The 15,000-nt window shown below is 37.6% G+C and overlaps 1 protein-coding gene and 1 long non-coding RNA gene across 2 annotated transcripts in view; both read left to right on the top strand.

Moving 5' to 3' along the window:
- Nucleotides 1–15,000, top strand: part of LOC115222298 (Na(+)/H(+) exchanger beta) — a 193,616-nt gene that overhangs the window by 31,901 nt on the left and 146,715 nt on the right. The window lies entirely within an intron of this gene.
- LOC118767086 overlaps nucleotides 14,447–15,000 on the top strand; it is a 16,617-nt gene continuing 16,063 nt past the window's right edge. The window contains exon 1 of the long non-coding RNA XR_005002982.1: nucleotides 14,447–14,477. This is a non-coding gene — a long non-coding RNA (uncharacterized LOC118767086). The remainder of the gene's footprint in view (nucleotides 14,478–15,000) is intronic.

The following is a 15,000-nucleotide window of genomic DNA, read 5'->3' as shown; positions in this document are numbered from 1 at the left end:
AGAGCCTGGAATGTCACGCTAAATTTATTGCGAACCATTGCTAATAACAACTCTTAAATTGGTAAATACAATATTACTAACCTGACCCAAATCACTAACTTCACTGTGAATAGCTGGACTGAATCCAACGACAAAAAAACCACAGACACTTTTAATCTTCTTTGTAGTTCTTTCATTCATTTCCTTATTTAAGATGTTGAGTAAAACACGATATTATTTCACGCTCAAGTAATGTCGTTTACATAAATCGCTTTTGTCGTTCTACGCAAAGTAGCCCAGGAGCACGGCCACTTATCTTTTATATCTATGTATTGGCTGTTTCAAATGTGTGAAATATAGCAAGCAACTGGACAATACATACTGCAGGGCTTAGATGTTAATTTATTTACTGGGAAGCAACATTTCACTCTGCCGATTCTCCAAGAGCCACATTTGACGAAATTCTATGTTTCCTAGATTAGCAACCGAGATAACTAGTAATAGATGTATGATGCATGCAGTGCTGATATAAGTTACCACAGAACGCCTTTATAAACACTTTCACTATTAATAATACAAATGTTCTCATAATAATAATGAATGATAATGAATGATGTTTCTTTAACTTTTAATGTGTTTAACCCATTTCTGCTGTGTGACAAGTTCACTTGCTTCTTACGGATAGACACCAGACAATAAAAGTTGTTCTCATATTTATTCTGTTTTACTTCAATTGAACTGGTTTCTAAGAAAATGTTTTTGTGAATGACCTCTTTAAGTGGCATAAAAGACTGTTTATTAGACTTTCAGAACACTCATGCATGTGTGTTTGTATATATATATATATATATATATTTAAACATGAGTTTTAATGTACACGATATCTTATATATATAGGTGCAGGAGTGGCTGTGTGGTAAGTAGCTTGCTTACCAACCACATGGTTCCAGGTTCTGTCCCACTGCGTGGCACCTTGTTCAAGTGTCTTCTACTATAGCCTCGGGCCGACTAAAGCCTTGTGAGTGGATTTGGTAGATGGAAACTGAAAGAAGCCCGTCGTATATATATGTATATATATGTGTATGTGTATGTTCGTGTGTCTGTGTTTGTCCCCCTAGCATTGCTTGACAACCGATGCTGGTGTGTTTACATCCCTGTCACTTAGTGGTTCGGCAAAGAGACCGATAGGATAAGTACTAGGTTTACAAAGAATAAGTCCTGGGTCGATTTGCTCGACTAAAGGCGGTGCTCCAGCATGGCCACAGTCAAATGACTGAAACAAGTAAAAGAGTAAATATATATATATATATGTTTGTATGAACATTTAATGTGGTTTTAGAGTCAAGTTTTGAAGTTTTGACTCTACCCACGTGGTGGTATCTCTTAGATACCCTAAATTTAATTTTAAATAATTATTACCTTTGAAGGTTTCTATTCCCATGCTGGCCACCTGATAAGATTGATATTTAAATATCGAGCTTATCCTTATTTATATAAATATGTATTTATATGTATGTATGTGTGTATGTGTGTGTGTGTGAGTATATATATCATCATCATCATCATCATCATCGTTTAACGTCCGTTCTCCATGCTAGCTTGGGTTGGACGGTTCGACCGGGGATCTGGGAAGCCAGAAGGCTGCACCAGGCTCCAGTTTTATCTGGCAATGTTTCTACAGCTGGATGCCCTTCCGATATATATATATATACACTAGCAGTAATACTCTTCATTGATTGGGTAATTACTTTTACTGTGTTCCAGGAGCCACACTCAGAGTATTATTATATATATAATTTACTACTCCTGTTTGTGTGCATTTTTATAGGTGAAAAATATGTAATAATTGAAGTAGAACAAAGATCAATTTCATACATGAACTTCATCATCATCATCATCATCATCATCGTTCAATGTCCGTTGTCCATGTTGGCATGGGCTGGATGGTTTGACTGGGCTGGCCCTCTGAAAGGCTGCGCCAGGATCCATCTGATTTGGCATGGTTTTCTACAGCTGGATGCCCTTCCTAACGCCAACCACTCCGAGAGTGTAATGGGTGCTTTTATGTGCCACCGGCACAGGTGCCATTTGTGTGACACTGGTATCTGCCATGACTACGATTTTGCCCAGCTTGATGGATCTTCTTCTCAAACATGACATAATGCCAATAGTCTTGGTCATTGCCTCTGTGAGGCCCAACACTCGAGGGGAGCTCAGCCACTGTGCCTCCATGAGGCCGAACGCTCGAAAGGAACTCAGCCACGTCACCTTCGTGAGGCTCCACAATCAAAAGGAATTCATTCACTTTGCCTCCATGAGGCCCAGGAGCTCGACCACTTTGCCTCCTTGAGGCCCAGTGCTTGAAAGGAACTCAACCACCTTGCCTCCATGAGGCCCGCTCAAAAGGAACTCAGCCACCTCACATCTGTGAGACCCAACACTCGAAAGGAACTCAGCCACTTTGCCTTCATCAAGCCCATGCTTAAAAGGTACTCGGCCACTTTGCTTCCATGAGGCCCAATGTTCAAAGGTTGATTTTGTTATGTGCCACCAGCACGGGTGCATTTGGTTTAACAGTTTTCAGCAGAGTACATCGCCAAAGGTCTTAGTCATTAGTCATTACCTTTGTGAAGTTCAAAGTTTGAAGGTCATGCTTCACCACCTCGTCCCATGTCTTCCTGGGTCTACCTCTACCACAAGCTCCCTCCACAGTTAGAGATTAGCACTTCTTTATACAAATGTCCTCGTCCATACACATCATATGACCATACCAGCACAGTCGTCTCTCTTGCACACCACATCTGATTCCTCTTATGCCTAACTTTTCTCTCAAGATGCTTACACTCTGTCGAACATGCACACTGATGTTGCACATCCAGCGAAGCATACTGGCTTCATTTCTCTCAAGCCTATGCATGTCCTTGGCTGTAACAGCCCATGTTTCACTGCCATGCAGCATAGCTGTCCACATACAGGCATTAAAAAAATCTGTCTTTCACTCCGAGAGAGAGGCCCTTTGTTGCCAGCAGGAATAGGGACTCTCTGAACTTTGCCCAGCCTAATCTTATCCTCACAGCTACACTTTCGGAACAACCACCTCCACTACTAACCTGGTTGCGTGGATACCAGAAGCTACTACCTCTAGTTTTCCCCCTTGGCAGTTGATGGAGTCTATTTTCTGCTCATGTTCAGCATTTAATATACCTGTGCACCTTCTACATGCAAAAGTTAGTTTTCTCTGTTAACCTTCCTTTGATGTTGTTGCACCTTTTGTGTGTCCAAAGCTTACACTGGGTGCATCTTATGGAGTTTCTATCTACACCTTTTTTTACAGATTAAGCAGGGCCGTCTACCTGAGGGGATTTGTGATTTGTCTGCCTTCCTACTTAGTATGACTTTGGTTTTTTGCTAGGTTAACTCTAAGGCACTTTGATTCTAGACCTTGTTTCCATACCTGGAACTTCCTGTCTGGCTCAGGTAGTGATTCACCTATAAGAGCAAGGTCCTGAACATAGAAGAGCTTCTATTTGTTTATTACATGACAATAATGGGGGAGTTCATCATCATCATCGTTTAACGTCCGCTTTCCATGCTGGCATGGGTTGAACGGTTTGGCTGGGGAGCAATGCTCTTCTATGATGTGTATACTTCTGTGTAGATTCATTTGTGTCCGTGTTTGTGTATACATATGTGTGTGTATGTGCATGTGCACATGTGTGTATGTGTGTGTCATTTTTGTTAGTAGCAGTATAACCTTCCCTTCAGCCCCATCCTCTCAAACTATCTATAATATATATATATGGAGCACTAACATTACCATGTGAGCATGCTCGTTGCCAGAGCGGCTAGCTGGCTAGCTGGCGTTCGTGTCAGTGTGCAGATGTGGAGGTGACACGTAAAAAAAAAAAAACACAATTTTTTTGTGGCTGTTTCCAGTACCGCCTGACTGGCCCTCATGCCAGTGACACGTAAAAGCACACATACACTCTCAGAGTGGTTGGCGTTAGGAAGGGCATCAAGCTGTAGAAACTCTGCCAGATCAAGATTGGAGCCTAGTGCAGCCATCTGGTTCGCCAGTCCTCAGTCAAATCATCCAACCCATGCTAGCATGGAAAGCGGACGTTAAACGATGATGATGATGATGATAATATATATATATATGTATGTATGTATGTATACCTGTGTGTGTGTGTGTAACTTTGTGTCTATGTTTGTCCCCACCCACTGCTTGACAATTGGTGTTGTTGTGTTTACATCCCTGTAACTTGGCAGTTCAGCAAAAGAGATCAATAGAATAAGTACCAGGCTTTAAAAAAAAAAAAGAAAAACAAACAGTACTGGGGTGGGGGGGTCGATTCATAATGGCTAAAAATTCTTCGAGCAGTGCTGCAGCAGGGCCGTAGTCCAATGACCGAAACAAATAAAAGATAACAGATACAGCTCTGTGGAAAACAGTTTCAAACATGACAGTCCTGAACAAAAGATAGATTGGGTATATAAAGCAACTTTCCACAGTTAAGGGTACTGTGGAATTTGGAGTGGATATTTCTAATTTCCACAGAAACAAGGGTTAATGTGATTAATATCAGTTTTTTTTTGTACACGATCAAGGTGTTTGGTAAATTCAATGCAATATAAATATGTTTGAAAATTTCCTTGTGTTGTCTGAGGTTATTAAAAACTGGATTTGCTGTCTGTTTGCTTCCTGACTGACAGCACCAAATTAGATTTTACCAATTTAACGAAATATCATGATATTTATAGAATGCAAATGACTTACTCGTTTGCATCCAGTTTTGATATAAAAAAAGGGGAATGTGTGTGTATCTATATTTATGTCTATATATATATGTATGTATGTGTGTATATGTATGCATATATATGTATATATATGTATTTATATATATATGTATGTATATATTTATATGTATGTATATATTTATATAAATGTATGTATATATTATATATATGTATGTATGTATTAATTATGTATGCAGGTATTAATATAGAAATGTATGTATTTATATATATAATATATATATATATATATATATAATATATGTATTTATATATATATATATATATTATTATTATTTATATATATATAAATATATTGTATATATTTATATATATATGTATTGTATGTATGTATATGTATGTATATGTTTGTATATGTATGTATATATGTATAAGTATGTATTTATATATATATATAATATGCATCTATATGTATGTATTTATATATATATATATATTATATATATATATATGTATGTATGTATGTATGTATTCATATGTATGTATTTATATGTATGTATGTATGCATATATATGTATGTATGTCTGTATGTATATATATATGTATGTATGCATACAATTCAACCAAATTTCTTTTTTGTTTGACAATATTGTTAGCGAGGTGTTGTTAGTGGATAAAAATAGAAAAGCATATGGAATCGGTACAGTGCCAGGAGTTAATGATTACGCTTTGTGTTGCTGTTGGAGTCTCTCTAACATTAACACATTCTAAACACAGGTTTAATAAAGCAATCTCTTTGTAGGAATATATTGGTGTTTGCAGTTTACAATTCATTAATTTTATTTTGGTAGACATTGGTCGTGGAATCTGTTGGCAGAAGAGGTAGCCATAGTGGTGGCTGAATGTGCATAAAATAGCAGCTAAATCACCAACAAAATTCCAAAGCATACTTTTCTATCTTGATAAAAGGACACATTCAGTGATGTCGTCTAGGATGCAGTATTCTTGAAAAAGATGCTGGATGGACATATACATACATATATATATAACTATAAATAAGGGTATCTAAGAGACACCACCATGCCGAAATAGCAGTCAAACCCTGACTCTAAAAACCACCTAAGATGTTCATATCGCACCACAAGATAAGACAGAGAAACAAGATAAACTAGCAAAAAGATATTAATGGATAATTCAAGATCCTAGATTTCTAACTTTGCTTCAAATAAGCAAAGCAAAGCTAGAAATCCAGGATCTTGAATTATCCAGTAATATCTTTTTGCTAGTTTATCTTGTCTTATCTCGTGGTGCAATAATAACATCTTAGGTGGTTTTTAGAGTCAGGGTTTGACTGCTATTTCGACATGGTGGTGTCTCTCAGATACCCTTATTTATAGTTGTGAAAAATTATTACCTTTATATGGTATCTATTCCCATGCTGGCCACTTGATAATATCGATATTTAAATGTCGATATTATCCTTATTATAAAATACATATATATATATATATTATATATATATATATATATATATATACAATTACCACACATGAAGTTACTTGGAAATTGATGCATTTTCTATATGTCTCTCTCTACCCCTCTTTCTTTTTTTTCTCTTTCTCTCATTGCTCACATGGACCATCGTCCATCTTCTTTTCCTGCATGGACGTTCAAAAGAGCTAATGTTTTTTTCTCCCTCTTCTACCTTTTCTCATTTCAAAAATATTTCTCCCAGCATTCATTATTTTCCCCCTCGTTCTGCTCTAATGATCCTCCATGTTTGTTTTCATTCAATTTCCATGTATGTCTCCACAGTCATGATTTTGTTCCCAACTTTGACCCTCCATAAATCCTAAATTTTATTTTAGAATTTATGGGAGCAACTGTCTTTCAGGACTCATACTGTTGTTGAATGTTCAAAATGAGTAGATAGACAGCCGACAACTGATTAAGGGTCCTTTCTCTGTGTTTACTTGTCCCGTTCTCCATTTTTATTTCGTTTATTATTTTAACCTGTTTGTTTACATATTTCATGTTGTTTGAACTGTTGGTGATGTCCTGAACTCATATATGCATGTGTGTGTATATATATATATATATATATATATATATATATTATTATTATTTACTCAACACATGCTAGCATGGAAAAAGACGTTAAACGCTGATGTATATACATACTACATACATACATACATACATACATACATACATACATATATATATATATACATATATACATAGTGCCTCAGCATGGCCACAGCTCGTAAGGAAACTAGATAAATTTTTTTTAAATAAATAAATATATATACATATATTCATATATATATATATATATTATATATATATATATATATATATATAATATATATATATATATAATATATATATGCATATACACATATATATATACATATATATATATAAAATACATAATATACATTATATAAATATACATACACACACACACATATATTATATATATATATATATACATACTATATATATATACATACATAATATATATATATATATACATATCCTGAAGAGTAACCTGTTGTATACACCTTGCCTGGATACTTACTATTTCCAAAGTCCGCTCCCTATGGAACATATGTAGCCCAGATTTTATGTATTCCATTCCTTAACTCTTGTATTCTTATTTGCTTTCATTCTTTAACATCCGTTCTTCATGTTGGCATGGGTTAGATGATTTGACATGGGCTGGTTAGGCATAAAACTGCACCCGGCTTCACTGTGTGCACACCTGCGTGTGTGTGTATGTGTGGTAAGAGGTTTGTTTCCCAACCAATTGGTTCCAGGTTCAGTCCCACTGCATGGCAGCTTGAGCAAGTGTCTTCTTCTATAACCCCAGACTGACCAAAACCTTGTGAATAGATTTGGTAGAAGAAAACTGAAAGAAGCCCATTGCAACCAGACATACATACATGCATTGTACATGCATGCATACATAATACATACATTATACCTACACACATGCATACAACATACATACATATTTACATGCATAGATATATGCATACCTACATCATGTATAAATACATACATACATACATACATACATATGAAGGCACCATCAACGAAATGAATGTTTTAGGATAATTTCACTGGGGGCCATGTCACAATATGTAAATAAACCAGAAACTTGTAGCCTTAACTTGATATCCTGTAGGTTTCCAAGCAATAAATCTTAATAAAAATAAGTCAAAATAAAGTTAAAATAAAGCCAGTTGGAATATATCTTAACCACATGTCCATGTGTGCATGTGTCTCCATGTTTAATATATACAGTATGTGCACTGTGGCCATTATAGGATTGCAAATTTTGTGTGTGTGTTTGTGCATGTAGATGTCTTCATGTTAGTGTATGTATTTGCATATGTTAATGCGTGCGTGGCTTCAATGGGATTGTAGAAGAAAGGAGTGAGGGAATTAAAAACAGATTTTTGTGGCGGGTGGGGTTTGGGATCTAATCTTACTGTTGTCACCACAGAAGTCGATAAATAGGTGACACTTATTCTGTGGTTAAATGCTTTGATCTGTAATAAATTCCAACCCACTTTGTCTTAACTTTATTTTGATTTGCTTTTTATTATGATTTATCTGTATATATATAAGGCAAGATGTGTGTGTGTGCGTTTTTGTAGTTTATGCACATCCACAAATTAGCATCTGAACATAACCGCTTCTCACACAGAGGATCGGGAGCCCTTTTGGGCGTTCTATTTTCCTTGCTGGAAGGGTTCTCAATGTAAATAATGTACATAATTCCTCATCTCTTAACCCTTTAGTGTTCACATTATTCTGCCAAAATTAATGCTTTTTTGTCCTCATTGTTTTGAACTAATCATGCATTATCTTGTAGCTATGAGATTTTGATGAGTAGCTGTTAATTTTTTAAACGATATTGTAGGGTTGGTGTGAGAGACCAGATCTGGCCAGTTTGAACATAAAACAGGCAGAATACTTTTGGCCAGATATGGCCGGTTTAAATCCTAAAGGGTTAAATATAGAACTTGCTCATTAATTTAATCATAAATCTTATTGGAAAACTTGTTATACCCCTGCTTGAAATTCGGTGGCAATGGGTGTGGCAGCAACTCAATCCAACAACCACCATACGTCACTGCTATTTACATATTGTGACACGCCCCAAGTGAGCTTATCATAGATCATTCATTTGGTCAGCAGTGCCTTCAAATCATGACATCCAAAGAAGTGAATGGACTGTGGCAGAATTGTTAGCACGCTGTGGTAAATCGCTTAGCGGTATTTTCTCAAGGCGGCGAGCTGGCAGAAACGTTAGCACGTCGGGCGAAATGCTTAGCAGTATTTCGTCTGCCGTTACGTTGTGAGTTCAAATTCCGCCGAGGTCGACTTTACCTTTGATCCTTTTGGGGTCAATAAATTAAGTACCAGTTACGCACTGGGGTCGATGTAATCGACTTAATACCTATGTCTGTCCTTGTTTGTCCCCTCTATGTTTAGCCCCTTGTGGGCAATAAAGAAATGGGTATTTTCTCTGTCTTCACATTCTGAGTTCAAATTCCGCTAAGGGCAACTTTGCCTTTCATTCTTTCAGGGTCAATAAAATAAGTACCAGTTGAACACTGGGGTCAGTGCAGGTGACTTACCCCCTCCCACAAAACTGCTGGTCTTGTACCAAAATTTCAAATCACTGTTACATATTTTCATTTGCTAAGGCATGTGTTACATGACATTATATGAAATGTATGCCAGCATAGAAGGCAGACGTTAAACGATGATAATGATGATGATGATGTATGAGATAGGGAATAAAAATGTTGATCTTTTACAGAAACAATTGTAATGTGAATGGAGTCACACCTGTTGCCACACTGCTGGTTAAAAAATTTTTAGAAAATCATAAGCTTGCTTCCCAACTACATGGTTCTGGGTTCAGTTCCACTGTGTGGCACCTTGGGCAAGTGTCTTCTACTATAGCCTTGAGCTGACCATAGCCTTGTGAGTGGATTTGGTAGACAGAAACTGAAAGAAGCTTGTTGAATATATATGTGTGTGTGTGTGTGTGTGTGTTTGTATATCTGTGTATGTGTGTGTATTTGTATCTGTGTTTGTCCTCCCTCTGTCGCTTGACACTAATGACACTAATGTGTTTATGTCTTCGTAACTTAGCGGTTCGGTAAAAGAGATTGATAGAATAAGTACTAGGCTTACAAAGAATAAGTTCTGGGGTTGGTTTGTTCAACTAAAGGTGGTGCTCCAGCATGACCACAGTCAAATGACTGAAACAAGTAAAAGAATAAAAGAATACTTTCATAAATTGTTCAGAGAGAAAGTGTTTTCTTTTTGTCTGTGTTGTGTTTCTTAAATGTTGGAAGACATACAGAAATGCACACACAAATGACTACATATAGTCTTTTTTGAAGTCTGTGTTGCATTGTGTTGACAGACTTGCACTTAAAATTCTCACAATTTTTAATCAAAACTTGTTAGTTACAAAGGTGACAACTCTACCTGTTTGTCTATCTTTCGCACATTCACTCTCTCTCTCTCTCTTTCAATGTATTTCTGTCTCTACTTTATCTTCTTCCATTCTTCTCTCCCTCTACATGGATATTGTTCTACACAGACAGATAGAGATCATCTTCTCATTTATAATATGAGACTTAGCTTCTCTTTTTGTCATTTAGATAATTACTTACATATAGGCGCAGGAGTGGCTGTGTGGTAAGTATCTTGCTTACCAGCCACATGGTTCCGGGTTCAGTCCCACTGCGTGGCATCTTGGGCAAGTGTCTTCTGCTATAGCCCTGGGCCGACCAATGCCTTGTGAGTGGATTTGGTAGACGGAAACTGAAAGAAGCCTGTCATATATATGTATATATATATGTGTGTGTGGTGTGTGTGTGTGTGTGTGTGTATCTGTGTATGTGTGTGTATTGTGTCTGTGTTTGTCCTCCCTCTGTCGCTTGACACTAATGACACTAATGTGTTTATGTCTTCGTAACTTAGCGGTTCGGTAAAAGAGACTGATAGAATAAGTACTAGGCTTACAAAGAATAAGTTCTGGGGTTGATTTGTTCAACTAAAGGTGGTGCTCCAGCATGACCACAGTCAAATGACTGAAACAAGTAAAAGAATAAAAGAATACTTTCATAAATTGTTCAGAGGGAGAGTGGTTTTTTTTTTGTCGGTGTTGTGTTTCTTAAATGTTGGAAGACATACAGAAATGCACACACAAATGACTACATATAGTCTTTTTTGAAGTTTGTGTTGCATTGTGTTGACAGACTTGCAGTTAAAATTCCCACATTTTTAATCAAAACTTGTTAGTTACAAAGGTGACAACTCTACCTGTTTGTCTATCTTTCGCACATTCACTCTCTCTCTCTCTCTTTCAATGTATTTCTGTCTCTACTTTATCTTCTTCCATTCTTCCGTCCCTCTACATGGATATTGTTCTACACAGACAGATAGAGATCATCTTCTCATTTATAATATGAGACTTAGCTTCTCTTTTTGTCATTTAGATAATTACTTACATATAGGCGCAGGAGTGGCTGTGTGGTAAGTATCTTGCTTACCAGCCACATGGTTCCGGGTTCAGTCCCACCTGCGTGGCATCTTGGGCAAGTGTCTTCTGCTATAGCCCCGGGCCGACCAATGCCTTGTGATGATTGGTAGACGGAACTGAAAGAAGCCTGTCATATAATGTATATATATAGTTGGTGTGGTGTATATTGTTTGGTGTGTCTGTGTTTGTCCCCCTAGCATTGCTTGACAACCGATGCTGGTGTGTTTACTCCCCGTCACTTAGCGGTTCGGCAAAAGAGACCAATAGAATAAGTACTGGGCTTACAAAGAATAAGTCCCGGGGTCGATTTGCTCGACTAAAGGCGGTGCTCCAGCATGGCCGCAGTCAAATGACTGAAACAAGTAAAAGAGTAAAGAGTAAAGGGTATATACATACATATATAAATCATGAAAGCAGTGAACGTGGAAAAAAAGGAAAACAACATAGGAAGGAAAAGTTTTAATAAATGTTGTCTTAATTTAATGCTTACACACACAAACACACACATGCATCATGCAAACACACACATGCATCATGCAAACACACGTCTTTTGCCATTACCTTAGGCTAACTCAAGCCTTTCAGTACGTAGTTTAATTGATAGAACACATGCGTTTGACCATAGAGGTATTTAGTTAGAACTAACTCAGGTTAAACAGTGATGATGGTGATGATGACGACGACGATGACGATGACGACGATGACAACGACAACGATGATATGATGATGATGATGATGATGATGATGATGATGATGATGACGACGATGACAACGACAACGATGATGACGACGATGACAACGACAACGATGATGATGATGATGATGATGATGATGATGATGATGATGATGATGATGACGATGATGACAACGACAACGATGATGATGATGATGATGATGATGATGATGATGATGATGATGATGAGATGATGATGATGACGACGATGACAACGACAACGATGATGATGATGATGATGATGACGATGATGACCACAGTGTATTTGAGACGACTAGGGGGCTTCCCCCTCCATGTAATCTTGCAGCTAAAACTCCCTAGTAGTTCACTTAACTACTTTAAAATGAGCAGAAACGCATTCACCAACACGATCCTGGATGTACAGAGTGGATGGGATGCTCATTACATCTGACCCCCACTTAATAAAATCAACCCCCAAACCCCATAATTTTGGTGGCCCCTGTTTTAAATCAACCACAAGACTGAGAAGAAGCCTGTATAACACAATGTTGACAGGCCACTTAATTAAACTTAATTAATTGTTCAACCTGAACAAAAAATGGCCCCAGAATTATATTCGTTACTGACAGGGGAAAGAGAGATGTGGTGGGGGAGAGCAAACGAAAATGTTTTTGTTGTTTTTGTTGTTTTTTGTTTTGTTCTTGTTATTCATTTGGGGTTTTTTTTTTGTTTCTAAGGTTGGAAATTAAGATAAATGGCCATGGGTCTATGAAGTTGATTTGTTATTTTATGATTGGATTTCTTTGAGAAATCTTGCAATCTTAGTGATTGTGTCACGTCAGGCATGGCTGTGTGGACAAGAGGCTTGTTTGCAACTGCATGGTTTCAGGTTCAGTCCCACTGCACAGCACCTTGGGCAAGTATCTTCTAATATAGCCACGAATCAATCAGTGACCTGTGAGTGAATTCGGTAAATGGAAACTGTGTGGAAATTTATTGTGTGTGTGTGAGTGTGTATGTACGTATGTGTGCATGCATGCATCTTTGCAGCAGTATTCCCCACCACAACACACCACCGCCCTCACCTTGCTGCTTGACAACTGATGTTGGTTTGTTTACATTCTTGTAATTAGAGGTTCAGTGAAAGAGACCAGTAGAATAAATACCAGACTTAAAAAGCATCTGTGCTTTTGTGTCTATGTTTGATCCATGCCATCACTTGACATCCAGTGATGGTTTGTTTATGTCCCTGTAACTTGGCAGTTCAGCAGGGGAAACTAATGGAATAGGTACCGGGCTTGAATCCCCTACCTACCCACCCACCCACCCACCAAAAAACAAAAAGTCAGTACAGGGGTTGATTTGTTTGACCAAGACCTTTCAGGACAGTGCCCCAGCATGGCCACAGTCTGGTGACTGGAACAGGTCTAAGACGAAAGAGGGTTAAAGGTGGGAAGGTATGGGGCATAATCTATTTAAAACAGTGTCAAAGTATGAAGCAAAAGTCGGTGGGTGGGGTAGAGGAGTGAGATGAACTACCAGGGAAGCTAGTTTATTGTGTTGGTTTAGTTGCTGAGTAGCCGCTAAGGTGCTCCAACCATGACCATCCCCTGTAATTTCCCCAGAGACACTTGAGACGACTTCATCCAATGTGTCCTTCTTGTCTAAGATGATAGAGTATAATCTGAGACAGTCTGCTGCTGTTTCTAGCAGGCAAAACAACCTCACAGTGACCTCAATTAGCTAAGTATAGATAGTATTAATTATTTAATGATGAAGGCAATTAGCTGGCAGAATCATTAGCACACTGGGCAAAAAGCTTTGTGGCATTTTTTTGCAACTGATTACGTTTTGAGTTCAAATCCCACGAAGGTTAACTTTGCATTTTATCCTTTCAGGGTCATTAAAATAAATACCAGTTGAGTATTGGGGTTGATGTGATTGGCTTGTCCTCTCATTCAAAATTTAACCCCTTTTATTTATAGCATAAAGAATTATTTGATGATGAAAGTAGCGAACTGACATACCAGACAAAATGCTTAATAGAATTTCTATCTTTTTAGTTCAAATTCCATCAAGGTCAGCTTTGCTTTTCATCCCTTCAGGGGTGGTTAAAATAAGAAACAGGAATTGGGGGTTAATATAATTTCCCCTCCCTCTGCTCCCCTAAAATTGCATGCCTTGTACCAAAATAAAAAAGGATTTTATTTACTCTTTTACTTGTTTCAGTCATTTGACTGCGGCCATGCTGGAGCACTGCCTTTAGTCGAGCAAATCGACCCCAGACTTATTCTTTGTAAGCCTAGTACTTATTCCATCGGTATCTTTTGCCGAACTGCTAAGTTATGGGGACGTAAACACACCAGCATCGGTTGTCAAGCAATGTTGGGGGGACAAACACAGACACACACACACACATATATATATATACATATACATATATACGACAGGCTTCTTTCAGTTTCTGTCTACCAAATCTACTCACAAGGCTTTGGTTGGCCCGAGGCTATAGTAGAAGACACTTCCCCAAGGTGTGATGCAGTGGGACTGAACCTGGAACCATGTGGTTGGTAAGCAACCTACTTACCACACAGCCACTCCTGCGCCTATAATTTGATGATATTTAGATGGTAAGGTGATGATATTTGAATATGATTTGGCTGATATTTCTTGCAGGTCAAACTACAAAATAGTGGCTCCTCTCTCTCTCGTTAGCTCCTACCAGCTCTAATTATCAGTATTGGTAGATATTGTTGTTGTTTAGACTTTCTTGATCGATAAAAATAAAAAATATATTAGCTGAATGCTGGGATTAACTTATTGGTTATACTCTCTCTCCCAAAATGTATAGCATTTTGTCCATTGCATTTGATGACCTTTAAAACAGAACCTTTAAAAGTTTTGAAAAGTGAAGCCAACATTCTACGACTGGCGCCGATTTGTTTGAAGATCACCAGCTGTTTAAAATAGTTGCTATTATTTGCTGTTT

This window comes from Octopus sinensis, linkage group LG19 (assembly GCF_006345805.1).
Source record: "Octopus sinensis linkage group LG19, ASM634580v1, whole genome shotgun sequence".
Classification (NCBI taxonomy): domain Eukaryota; kingdom Metazoa; phylum Mollusca; class Cephalopoda; order Octopoda; family Octopodidae; genus Octopus; species Octopus sinensis.
The sequence above is the reverse complement of the archived record's forward strand: the minus strand, read 5'-3'. Positions and strand labels throughout refer to the sequence as shown.